We start from the raw sequence: 14,344 nt of genomic DNA on the forward strand, positions 1-14,344 counted from the left end.
ACATCCAAAAAGGGCCAGTTTCACAGCACTCACACAAGCTCCCTCCTGTGCAGAATGGCCCTGAGCTGCACTTATTGCTATTATCTTGAAACTGTTAATAATTTAATCTTTAAACTAGATTTTGGAAGTGGAGTTCTAAGGGATAAGCAAGCATGTTCAGGGACAATAAAGCACAATATCTGCATACCCACAGTTCCAAGATGCCACACTCCCATACAGCATGCATGATACTCCCTAGAAGCAGGAAACTCCAATAGATCCACAACACATAAGAGTTTAGCGAAGCTCCGATCAAGTTCAAGGTAACTGTGTTACAACCAGGTCTGGGTATATGGAGATTCTGACAGCCCCCAGCATCTACTCTTCCCTTTGGAACCAGAATTTGCTTTTATTGACAAAAGAAAGCAAGGGTATTCTAGGAAACATGACTTCACATACAAGTTAAATGTACTTATCTTTGGCACTGGAGAGATAGTACAGTGGGTAAGGAATTTGCCTTGCATGCAGCCACCCTGGGTTTAATCATTGGCGTCACATATGGTCCCTCAAGGACGGAGAGATTCATGGGATGGGAGGGGGGGCGGAATCAGCACTCCTTTCTGCCCTGCCAAGGCCGAGAGTTGCCCCCCCACGAGCGACTCTCTGGGGCGGCCATGACTCCAGAGGAACACAGACTTAATTTGGAGCCCAGCAGCTTTCGGCAGAAATGTGAATGGACTATGCATTGATCTATGGTGCTGTGCCCCACCCCCCACCGCCGGCCGGGGAGGGAAAGAGTGTCTGCCTTTTCAGCAGGTCTGATTGTTGGGGGGAAATTCCAAATAATAATGGTGCATCTTTTGTCTAAATAATGAATGTAATCAAAGTAGAGAGAGAGTTAAGTGGAAATCATCTGCCTCACAGGCATCAGGAGAGGTGGGATGGGGGTATATTGGTGTTATTGACGTGGAAAATATGCAGTGATGAAGGGATGGGTGTTTGATCATTGTATCACCGAGACTTAAACCTGAAAGCTTTGTAACTTTTCTCACAGCGAGTCAATAAAAAAATTAATTTTTTAAAAAAAGAAAGGAGAGATTCCTGAGCACTGCCATTGAATATTTTGCTTTTTGGAGGGTAGGGAGCACATCTGGCACTGCTCGTGTTCTGGTAAGGTAAAGGTAAAGGCCCTCCCGATTTGCTCGAGCGGGCCCAGTAACATCTCCATTGGAGACTTTGTTGTTACTGTGTCTGGCATATCGAATACTCTCGGTAGCTTGCCGGGCTCTCCGAGAGGGGCGGAGGAATCGAACTCGGGTCAGCCATGTTGGCTGCGTGCAAGGCAGACGCCCTACCCGCTGTGCTATCACTCCAGCTCGTGTTCTGGAAGTAAAACAATTACCTTGAACTTGATCTAAGCCCTTTTTTTAGAAGTGAAGTGATAATCCATAACATATATATATGCATATATTCCTTATATCTTCTTAATAATACGACAGTGAGCCCCTGCCCACACCTACCATCTTGCCAGAAGAGAAAAGGTCCAGCTCCACAACTAATCTCAAACAGAACAATATGCTTCCCAATCTTCCCAGGTAGACAGTTCCAGGCTGAAAATTCCGGGGCCTTCTGAGAACGTGGGCAGGTGGATTCCCCCCTTTGCCTGAAGGCACAGCATCCCACAACCATATTTGAAACCCTTTAACATAGAAACAGTCCAGCACCTCAATTGAACCTCATCAAACTGCCAAGTCATCAAACTTTCAGCTTCATAGATCCTGGATTGTGTGGCTGCATACACATATGCATACTATAAACACCTCCAAAGTTCATAGTACTGTCAGCACAGTCAGATCACAGCAAACTGATGGGAAAGTTGCATAGAAGACCACCAAGATCAAAGAGTGAAAGAAAAACACAGAAGGCTCAACTACCACGAGCCAGACCAGGAAACCCTCAATGATTTCAATAACACCATTGTGAGATATAACTATCACAAATTGACTTTGCTATAAGGACAGTCTGGGATGGTAGGTGGGAACCTAGGAACATTGATGGAGGGGAGGTCATATTGGTAGTGAGATAGGTGTTGGAACATTGAATGATTGAAACAACTGTATTGTGAAAAACTTGGTAATTTACAATGTTATAGTAATTTTTAAAATAAAAATATTATGTTGTGAGATTTCAAGGCCCCAAATTATAATTGCAAAATAAACAGATCCAGCTTGTTGTTCTTGCCTCCCTCTCATCCTGCTGCTTTCACATAAAGAAAAATACAACTGACTTTGAAGGGGCAATGTCATATTAACTTTTTTAGTTTCTACATTTTTCCTCAAATATCTTTGGCATATTTACATCAATATTCTACCCTCTCTTTTTCATGATTACTTTCAGTAAGTCATTCTGATTCGGAGAGAGATATATATGCAAATGCATCACATATAAATGCAAATCACAGCCTTTATATGAAAATTCTTTCTCACACAATATATCATCAAAAAGAAATATCTCCTAATAGGAACAATGATCGCAAACCAATGTGATTTAATTATTAAATACTTATGACTTTCCTGCTTGGTGGTGAGTCCAGCTGGAAGCATTTATGCCCACTGCCAACCTCTTACAGAAAAGCATCTGACATCTGCATGAGGCCCACCACCCCACTTCTGCCACTTTGGCTGAGGCACCCCAGATATCCCACACTCCCCCAATCAGCTGTATGTGCTCAGCTTGTCAAGGCAACAGAATTCACCACCAGTACCCAGCACTGAGCAACAACAGAATCTGAAACTGAGGACGGTTTTTTTTTCTGAAGTATATAGATGAACAATTGAAGCTGCATTTTTAGATATGTCAACAGGGGAGAATGATAGTTCTCCCAATAAGGGCCAGCTCAGTACTTTATCTCACTAATGGGTGAGTTTTATCTGGTGAAAATAGAAGTAAAAATAGTTATATGGCCAGGACATTCTTTTGCTTTTAAAGAAACACCTCCCCACTTTAACAGACTTGTCCTTATATTTTCTTACCAATCATTTTTATTTCCTCTTGCTCCCCATTTCAGCACTACCTTGTCAACTGCTTTACACATTTACAGCTCACGTTCTTATCAGTAGTTTTAGTGGAGGCAGTTTCCTGACACAAGTGGCTTTTAATGGGACAGAGAGATAGGTACAGAGATTTAAGTGCTTGCCTTGCATGCAGTCATCTCTGATTTGGATCTGGCACCAAATGTGGACTTTGTCCCCTGAGCACGCACCACCAGGGGTCATTCCTGAGCACAGAATCAAAAATAACCCCTTGACTGCTGTAAGTGGTGCCCACCCAAATAAAGTCAACTTAAAAATTCAGGATTAAATTTCCCTGAAAAATATTTGCAACTATTTACACTCCCACCAATATGTATGAGTATAAATACACATGTGAATATATGAAAGAAAAGGAAAAATCAGATACAAAATTGGATTGGCACACATTAATTTCTTTCAGAGTGGGTAACATTGACCTAAATATAGGAAGCATTGATGGGAGTGTGGCTCAGTGGTAGAGTGCATGTTTTGAATGTCCCACCCTATCAAGCAAAATAAAAGTAAGTTCAAAGTGAGTACTGCTGTTTGGAAAAAATTCTAAAAAGCACTATTAAGCAAACAAACAGCATTTTGGACCTAAATGGGGTCTTCTCACATGTGACGTATGTATAAAAGTACTCTGCATCCATACAGTTCATTCTGCCATAACAGTTGTATTAAAAATGGCTTGTTTTTATAAACTGCTACAGTACAGAACAAAACAGTAATGTAACTCTAACTTCATACTTGTTTATGTACTGTGTGTTCATGAGAAATGCTAGATGAAGTTAAAAAAATTTCATGTAAATGAGCTAAGCCACACCAAAAAAAACAAAAAAATGTAAAGATCTCAAATGGGCTGGCATCCACAATTCACAGTAAGAGCCAAGCCATACCCAATCACATCTGGTGTTAGAACTTCTCATCTCAGATCACCCTCTATCTACCATGACATAATTTAAAAAAAGGAAACTGCATAGAAAGTTTGTGGGTAAGACATCTGTCTTGCATGACATTGACATTGAACCTGGGCTTGGACCCAGGCACCTGAGATAGTCCCCCAAGCAACACCAGGAGTGATCACCAAACATAGAACCAGGAGTAATCCCTGAGCACTGCTGAGTGTAGACTGAAAACAAACAAAAAACGTTTGAAAAGAAGAGGAAGCATAAAAACACAATAATCTATTTAGATGCAGAGAAAAAGTTTAACAAGTTTCAAAACCAATGAATAATGAAAAGGTTTAAGAAAAATAAAAAACGAAGGAACTTATTCAAAGCTACATCATTTTAATGGCAAAAAAAAACACAAAAGTCTTTTCTATACAATCTGGCACAAAACAAAGATGTTGACTTTAACCACTATTAAAACACATGTATTGGACCCTCTCTTACCACTGTAGCACTGTCCTCCCATTGTTCATCGATTTGCTCGAGCAGGCACCAGTAACGTCTCCATTGTGAGACTTGTTGTTACTGTTTTTGGCATATCAAACACATCACGGGTAGCTTGACTGGCCCTGCCATGCGGGCAGGATACTCTCGGTAGCTTGCCAGGCTCTCCGAGAGGGACAGAGGAATCAAACCCGGGTCGGCCACGTGCACGGCAAACATCCTACCCGCTGTGCTATCGCTCCAGTTCCTCTCACCACTACTATTCAATATAGTACTGGAAGTACTTGCCATACTAATTAGGCAAGAAAAAGATATCAGGAGCACCCAGATGGGAAAGGAAGAAATCAAGCTATCACTATTTGTGGATGATATAATACTATACAGCCAGGCACTGTCCTCACTGGGGCCCCTTGGAGGAGGGTGGGTTGAGTTTCCCTCCCCACCCCGAGCAGAGCCCCGGCAGCTGAAGACCTTCTGTTCCAGCCACAGCCATGCTTAAGACCACTCTCCACATGTTCAGATGAGCCTCGCGCATGAAGGAACCTGCAGAGAAACCTAGGTGTGCGGGACCCAGGGCATAGATTTCCAAGCCTGCTCGGATTGGGACTGGGGCCTCCTCCACTCAGATCCCCCACTTTCCAGTATGTAGGCGTTACACCCACCAAATGCCCCTGGCGCTGTGTAATCCCATCAATGGCCAAGACCCAGAGACTATAAAACCCTGCTCCCAGAAGCATGAGGCCGCATTTGCAGTCACGTGACATCTTATTATCTACTACTTACTCTGGAGAATCTGGCAGGCCTCCAAAAGTATCCTGCCCACACAGCAGTCTGGCAAACTCCCTGTGGCGTATTCAATATGCCAAAAACCAGTAACAATGATGGGTCTCATTCTCCTGAACCTGAAATAGCCTCAAATGTGGCACTTTTTAAAATCTCAGGCCTAGGACTAAAGAGACATTACTGGGGCATGCTCGAGGCAATCGATGAACAACAGGATGACAGTGATACAGTGATATAGTGATAATACTATACTTAGAAAATCCTAAAGACTCTACGAAAAAACTCCTAGAGACAATAGGTTTGTATAGTAAAGTGGCAGGCTACAAAATCAACACCCAATGGCGGCCGCATGGGAGCCTTGTGGACAGCAAGTATGAGCCGGGGGTGTGGGGGCGACTAAAACCTCATGGGAAGGGGGGCGTTCCGGTCCTTCCTTCACGCCCTACCGAGGCCACCAGTTGCCCCCCACGAGCGGCTCTCCAGCACGGCCACGGCCCCAGAAGCACAAGGACTTAATGCAGAACCCAGCAGCTTGGAGCAGAAAAGTGAACGGACTATGCGTTAATCCAGGCCATCAAGTCTGCCGGAGGGGAAAGGGTGTTGCCCCATTCGCCCTCTCTTCTCTGGAAAGAAGGATGGTGGCCGCATGGGAGCCTTGTGGACAGCAGGTATGAGCCGGGGGTGTGGGGGCAACTAAAACCTCATGGGAAGGGGGGCATTCCGGTCCGTCCTTCACGCCCTACCGGGGTCACCAGTTGCCCCCCACGAGCGGCTCTCCAGCACGGCCACAGCCCCAGAAGCACAAGGACATAATGCAGAAACCAGCAGCTTGGAGCAGAAAAGTGAAAGGACTATGCGTTAATCCAGGCCATCATGTCTTCCCGGAGGGGAAAGGGTGTTGGTCCCTTCCGCCCTCCTCCCTCTGGAAAGAAAGATGGCGGCCACATGGGAGCCTTGTGGACAGCAGGTATGAGCCGGGGGTGTGGGGGCGACTAAAACCTCATGGGAAGGGGGGCATTCCGGTCCGTCCTTCACGCCCTACCAAGGTCACCAGTTGCCCCCCACGAGCGGCTCTCCAGCACGGCCATGACTCCAGAACACAGAAACCAATTTCTTAACTATCTGACTTTCAGTAGAAATACTTCCAGGGTCAATAGGTAAAATAGCAGAAATCCAAAACCAACATTTAATTCTTGAACCCAGCTGTAGAACGCAAATCACTTCACAATGCTTTTTCAGCATGTCTGATTTGGGGGGGGGGGGTAAACTCTAAATAATAGTGGTGAATCTTTTATTGAAACAGTGAATCTAATCAAAGCAGATAGAGTGTTAACTAGAATTCATCTGCCTCACAGGGACTGGGAGGGGTGGGGGGTGGGGTTTTATTGGGGTTCTTCATGGTTCTACAAAAAAATAAGTATTGGTAAAGGGAAATGTGTTTGATATTTGCATGACTGAGACCTAAACCTGAAAGCTTTGTAACCTTTCCCACAGTGATTCAATAAATAAAAAAAAAAATCAACACCCAAAAATCCATGGATTTCCTATATACAAATAGTGAAAGGAAAGAAAGAGATATTTAAAAAAAAACCCTTCACAATAGTTCCTCAGAAAATCAAGTACCTCAGAACCAGCTTACTAAAGAGGTGAAGGACCTATACAAAGAAAACAACAAAACACTGTCATTATCACTGTCCTCCCATTGTTCATCAATTTACTTGAGCAGGCACCAGTAACGTCTCCATTGTGAGACTTGTTACTTTTTTTTGCATATCAAATACATCACAGTTAGCTAGCCAGGCTTTGCCATGCGGGCTGAATACTCCTGGTAGCTTGCCAGGCTCTCTGAGAGGGGCAGAGGAATCAAACCCAGGTAAGCTGCATGCGAGGCAAACGCCCTACCTGCTAAGCTATGGCTCTGGCCCACAAAACACTGCTTCAATAAATAAAAGAGAAACATCCCATGCTCATGGATAGGGAGAAACAACATTGTCAAAACTGCACTATTCCCCAAAGTATTATACAATCAATGTATATATCCCTATAAGGATATCCATGACATTTTTCAACGAAATAGACCAAACACTCCTGAAATTCATCTGGAACAATAATACCCCACTAATAGCTAAAGCAATTATTGGAGAAAAAAAGATAGGAGGCATCACCCTCCCCAACTTCAACCTGTACTACCAAGCAGTAATAATTAAACAGCATGGTAATGGAACGCAGGGCTGAGATCTCCAAGCCTGCTCAGTTTGGGACTGGGCCTCATTCACCCAGCTCCCCCACCTTCCAGCAGCTAGACAGTTACACCCACCAACTACTGTGTAACCCCATCAACGGCCAGGATCCAGAAACTCTAAAACCAAGCTCCCAGAAGAGAACAAGGCAGAGTCTCCTGCCCCTGCGCCTGGCTGTCCTCACCGGGGCCCCTTGGAGGAGGGTGGATTGAGTTTCCCTCTCCACCCTGAGCAGAGCCTCAACAGATGAAGACCTCCGGGATCCAGCCAAAGCCATGCTGAGACCACTCTCCACACTCTTGGACGAGGAACTGGCAGAGGAACCCAGGTTTGCGGGACCCGGGGCTGAGATCTCCAAGCCTGCTCAATTTGGGACTGGGCCTCCTCCACCCAGCTCCCCCACCTTCCAGTAGCTAGACAGTTACACCCACCAACTGCCGTGTAACCCCATCAACGGCAAGGATCCAGAGACTCTAAGACCAAGCTCCCAGAAGCCCACAGCCGCACAACCTCTTATTCTCTAGCTCTCACTCTCAGAGAACCCGGCAGGCTACTGAGAATATCATACTCGCCTATATGCCTAACTAGGAACACCTGTAAAGGTGATTAGAGGCTGCCCCCAAAGCTTCCATCCCTCTCGGAGAGCCCGGCAAGCTACCGAGAGTATCCCGCCCGCACGGCAGAGCCTGACAAACTAACCGTGGCGTACTGGATATGTCAAAAACAGTAACAATGAATGGTCCTCATTCCCCTGATCCTGAAGGAGCCCCCAATATGTCATCAGGCTACACTAGCACGTGACAGGGACGAATGAAGACGTTACTGGGCCCACTCGAGCGAATCGATGAACAATGGGGTAATAGTGATAGTGATAGTGGTATTGGAATAAAGACAGACCCACAGATCAATGGAATAAAGTCAAATATCCTGACATAGACTCTCAAATATATGATCGTTTAATCTATGATAAAGAAATAAAGAATATGAAGTGGAGCAAGAAAAGCTTCTTCAACAAGTAGTGCTTATAAAACTGGGAAGCTACATGTTTTTAAAAAATAACTCAAACCTCTATCTAATGCCATGCACAAAAATCAGATAAAAATGGATTAAAACCTCAATATCAGACTGAATGCATAAGGTGTATGGAGGAAAATGTAGACAAAACCCTCCATGACATTGAAGCTAAAGCTATCCTCAAAGATGAAACCTACTGACCAAACAAGTGAAAGTAAAAATAAACAAATGGGACTACATTAAAACAAGAAGCTTCCGCACCTCAAAAAAATGGCGACCAAGATACAAAGACAGTCCACTGAACGGGAAAATTTATTTACCCAATACAAATCTGATAAGGGGTTAATATTAAAGATATACTAGGCACTGGTAGAACTTTACAAGAAAAAAAATCCAACCCCATCAAAAAATGGGGAGAAGAAATACACATAAACTTCTTCAAAGGAGAAATATAAATGGTCAAATGTAACATATATAAACAGAAATGTAAATATAAAACATGTATAAGGTAAAAGGTAAAAAGGTAAAGGCCCTCCCGTTGATCGTCGATTTGCTCGAGAGGGCCCAGTAACGTCTCCATTGGAGACTTTGTTGTTACTGTGTCTGGCATATTGAATATTCTCGGTAGCTTGCCAGGCTCTCCGAGAGGGGCGGAGAAATCGAACTCGGGTCGGCCATGTTGGCTGCGTGTAAGGCGAACGCCCTACCCGCTGTGTCAAAAGTAACATGAAAAAATGCTGTACATCACTAATCATCAGGGAGATGCAAATCAAAACAACAACGAGATAACAACTCATACCACAGAGACTGGCACACATCCAAAAGAAGAATGATGGCATGGATGTGGGGAGAAAGGGACTCTGATTCATTGTTGGTGGGAATGTCAACTGGCCCAGCCTTTTTTGAAAACAACATGGATATTGCTCAAAAAAGCTAGAAATTGAGCTCCCATTTGACCCAGCAATACTACTTCTGGTAACATACCCGGGAGGCCCCAAAACACATATCCAAAATACCATATGCACGTTTGTGTTCATTGCAGAACTATTCATAATAACCAGAATCTGGAAACAACTTGAGTGCCCAAGAACAAACAACTGGTTGAAGAAACTCAGTATATCTATACAATGGAATACTATGCAGCTATTAGGAAAACTGAAGTCATGAAATTTGCTTACAAATGGATGGACATGGAGAGTATCATGCTGAGTGAAATGAGTCAGAAGAGGAGGGACAGGTATTGAATGACTGCATTCATTTGTGGGATATAAAAATAGTATGAGACTAACATCCAACATAGAAAAAAAGAGGCCAGGATGGTCAACGGATGGAAGCTTGCACAAGTATGCATTTTGTAAAGGTTAGGATATAGAAGGGACCAATATTACAATAATAGTTAGAAATGATCGCTCTGGGGGGCTGGAGTGATAGCATGGCGGGTAGGGTGTTTGCCTTGCACGCAGCCAACCCGGGTTTGACTCCCAGCATCCCATAGGGTCCCCTGAGGACCGCCAGGAGTAATTCCTGAGTGCAGAGCCAGGAGTAACCCCTGTGCATCGCCAGGTGTGACCCAAAAAGCAAAAAAAAAATGATCACTGTGGACAAGCACTGAGTTTAATGTAGGTAAAAGGTTATACATAATAACCTTTCAGTATCTGTACTGCAAACCATAATGTCCAAAAAAAGAGAGAGATAAAAGAGAGAGATAAAATGAGAGTTAGAGAAAAAAAGAGGAAAAGGGCTTGCCACAGAGGCAGGCAAGGGGACTGGGATGGGAGGTAAACTGGAGGTTTGGGTGATGAGAAATGTACACTGATGAAGGGATGGGTGTTAGCTAATCATATAACTGAAACCTGATAGTGGTGGTAGGAAGCATTTAAGGACATTAATTCTTAACATGTGTTCCCAGCCTAGCAGCATCACCTGGGCATTTGTTAGCAATGCAAATGATCAGACTCCACTCCAAAGTTCATTCTGCAATGAATCAGATCTCAGGGATTAGGGTCTGGAATTATCTCTAGGCCTCCAGATTACTCGGGTTCATGTACTTGAAAATTATGAGTCAGTCTAAGGATTCCCAGTCCCACCTACATGCACATTAGAATCCCATGGGGAGCTTTTTGAAACGGTTTAGAACTCTAGGTTTGGAAAAACCAAGGAATTTCTAAGAGTTATCTGATGTATAAATTATCCTGCTTTCTGATCTTCTTTCTACTGTTCAACATCATGCCTATAACATACAATAAGATGTTTTAATGCAATTTTACAGGCTCTACTTTCAAAATCAAACTTTACATGGCTTATAAATTATGACCATACAAAGGACAAAACATGATTTTAATTGCAACAGCCTTGAAAAATCTAGAATGAGTGTTAACTAAGCAAGCAAGAACAAATGTTATGCCTTATTCAAGATTTTTCGGGGTCATAGTGGTACTACAGCAGGGAGGTGGATTGCCTTGCATGGAGCCAACCGGGTTTGATCCCCGGCATTCCATATGGTCCTCTGAGCACCGCTAGGCATAATTCCTGAGTGCAGACCCAGGAGTGACCCCCTCCAAAAAAAAAAGATTATTATTAGTAACCAGATAAACCAGATTCCATTCTTCTAGAATCTAGGGAGCCATCAGTTAGGACATAGAAATTGCTGCAATTACAAAGCACTTTTGGTTACACATTTTGCTCTAAAGGGAATTCATTGTCATCACTGCTAAGATTAATTGTGGCCTTTTTTCAAATTGGCTTCTTGCAATAGTTTGGTGAATGCCAACCTTCCCCTTTCCAGAAAGTATCAAGTTCTAGCAGCTGTGACTCATGTCAAGGGATTCAGCAAGATGCCTTAGCCATCTGCTGACTTCCTGCAGGTAACCTCCTGCCACCGTATCTATCAGCCTAGAACTGACAAGCCGAAAACATTTTCTAAAATCTGCCCTCCATCTTGAAACCTTCTTTTCTTGTCTTTCTAGTCTTTTTCTGCCACAATTGCTCTTTTTATTATAGCTTAATAACATGGTTGTAATAGCATTAACATTTTTAAGTTCTGAACCTCCACCACTGTCTTTTAAAAATTATTATAGCTTTGGTTCTATGTTTATCATAGTGTTTTTTTGCATCTCACCCAGTGATGCACAGGGTTTATTCCTGGCTCATGCACTCAGGAATTACTCCTGGCAGTGCTCGGGGGACCATATGGGATGCTGGGAATCGAACCCGGGTCAGCCACGTGCAAGCCCTACCTGCTGTGCTATCACTCCAGCCCTTATGTTTATCATAGTGTTGACATTCATGGGTTCAGGGTAGATAGTTACCTTACCTCACTACCACAAAAATATCTGAGATCTTCCACCACTGCCCTTACATTACTACCAATCCACTTTATCATTCCCCCCACTCGTGTATTATCCTCATTCTCAGTTCTGCATTCCAGTCGCCAAGGCTTATTATCAATTGAGACAGTTTATATCTTTGCTTTATTTCTCTATATACTGCAGATGAGTGAGATCATTGGCCCTCTGTCCAGCTTATTTGACTCAGCTTGATATGCCCCCAGTCCCATCCACATTGCAACAAAATGCATGATTTCATTTTTTCTTGTGGATGCATAGTAGTCCATTGTGTGTATAAACCAAAACTTTTTTATCCATTTGTTCATCGTTGGACAGTTTACTATTTTACTATTTCAGTGGACAGACGTGTGTATACAACTTCTAAATGCTTTTGTGTTTAGAGAATAGAGGAGCAAGGAAAGCCTCTTCAACAAATGGTGTTGGGGAAAATGAATAGCCACACACATAAAATATAAGATGGGTCCATACCACACATCATACACAAAAGTTAATTCAAGGTGGATTAAAGACTTTAAGATGAGATCATAATCCAGAAAATATACTGAGGAAAATAAGGTAGAGCTCTCCAGGATCTGGATCTGAAAGTTGTTTCCAATAATTTTATTCCATTGGCAAAGAAAACAAAAACTAAACATGTGGTAAAGGTAAAGGCCCTCCCGTTGATCGTCGATTTGCTCGAGCGGGCCCAGTAACATCTCCCTTGGAGACTTTGTTGTTACTGTGTCTGGCATATCGAATACGGTAGCTTGCCGGGCTCTCCGAGAGGGGTGGAGGAATCGAACTCGGGTCGGCCATGTTGGCCGCTTGTAAGGCGAACGCCCTACCCGCTGTGCTATCGCTCCAGCCCAAACATGTGGTATTCAAATCAAATTTAAAACTTTTTACATGACAAAAGAAACTTACAATAAAAAAGACACCCTAACAAAGAGAAGAATATATCAAAACTATATAGCTCAGTAACAAAGAACCCAATAACCCTATCAAAAACTGGGAAGAAGATATAAACATTCCGTGAAGAGGACATATGATTGCTAATAAGCCTATGAAAAGGTGTTCACTGTCACTTATTACAGGAAAATGCAAATAAAAATGACAATGAGGAATCATCTCACAAATGGCATATATCAAACACATGGGAAGTTATCAGTCTTCGGGGGATGTGGTGAAAAGAATGCTCATTCACTGTGAGAATGTCGGGTTCAACCTTGTTGGAACACAGTGTGGAGAGTTCTCAAAAATGTAAAAATAGAGCTCCCATATGACCCAGTGATGCTGTAATTGCCCTTAGGCTAAAATCAAGAGAACCTTCTGTCCTTCTGCGTCCTTCTGCAGAACAGTTAACCATTACTGTTTGCTTGGGACTGAATGAACTTCCAGGATGCTAAACTTTCAGTGCAAAACTGGAGACAACTGTGAGCAAACCAGGATGACTTCATCTCTACATTTATCCAAACAACTTTGACCTCTCTTGTAAAAAAAATTTTTATAGTGCATATATTTTTATAGGTCAGTGGTTCTAAAACTTCATCTTGCAAAACTGATACCTAAAATCCTATTAAAACATAAATTTCTAGGCTCATGCACAGAATTTTTGATTCAGAAGGTGAGAAATAGGATGAGATAATGCCATTTGTCACAACTAATACAATGCTGATCCAGGAACCACACTTTGAGAACTAGTTCTATAATCCAACACCTGGCATTCCCAAACACTGTTAAGTACAGAATCTCATATTCAACTCATATTGCAACAGAAAAATATTTTTTTCATATCATGATATAGCTGCTCTTGGTATTTAAAACTGACACTGTGCCCGAGTTCCACTGGACTGCCCACCCACCTCTTCAGGACTCCACCCTCCTCTGCAGGTTCTAGTTCAGCACAGCCCTGGGACGGGATTGGGGGCGTGGCCTCCACGTAGGGGTGTGGCCTCCTTAAAAGTGGGCATGGCCTTCTCTTAGGCAGCCGACCTTATATTTCCCACTCGCAGCACTCTGGACTCACATCCCAGCCTTTATCACCTAATTCTGTGGAAAAAATCCTGGCTGACTCAACAACAACACAATAATAATCCACTGGCCTATTCCAATTCTAACAAAAGACCAGTATGCAAGAAGTCAATATAAAAGAGCACCTCCTCCAACACTTCACTAGATACCCGTCATAAGACACAGAATATCGTCTGAGAGGAAGGCCAGATTCTAGAAAGGGAGAAGGGTGACCACCATCAACCGACCTTATTCAGAATCCTTTCCCAAGATAAGAGGGAATAGTGCTAGTGAATTCCAAGGTTTTACCTCTAGACAACCACAACAGCATGAAGAAATAGTGAAAATCAACACTACGAGGAGAGGAAGAAGAAAAAAGTCCCAAATCCTCAACAGGGGTTACCCAAAAATATGCTCTCTCCGAGAAAGAATTCTGAGATGAAATGCTGAGGATGTTCAAGGAACTACTCAAAGAATCAATGGAGGAGACATCCAGAAAATTAAAGGAAGAAATGAAAAAAACAGTG

The 14,344-nt window shown here is 43.1% G+C and overlaps 1 protein-coding gene across 2 annotated transcripts in view; it reads right to left on the bottom strand.

The window, feature by feature from the left end:
- Positions 1-14,344, bottom strand: part of PHEX (phosphate regulating endopeptidase X-linked) — a 258,980-nt gene that overhangs the window by 30,197 nt on the left and 214,439 nt on the right. The window lies entirely within an intron of this gene.

This window comes from Sorex fumeus, unplaced genomic scaffold, assembly GCF_029834395.1.
Source record: "Sorex fumeus unplaced genomic scaffold, SorFum_2.1 ptg000086l, whole genome shotgun sequence".
NCBI classification, from domain to species: Eukaryota; Metazoa; Chordata; class Mammalia; order Eulipotyphla; family Soricidae; genus Sorex; species Sorex fumeus.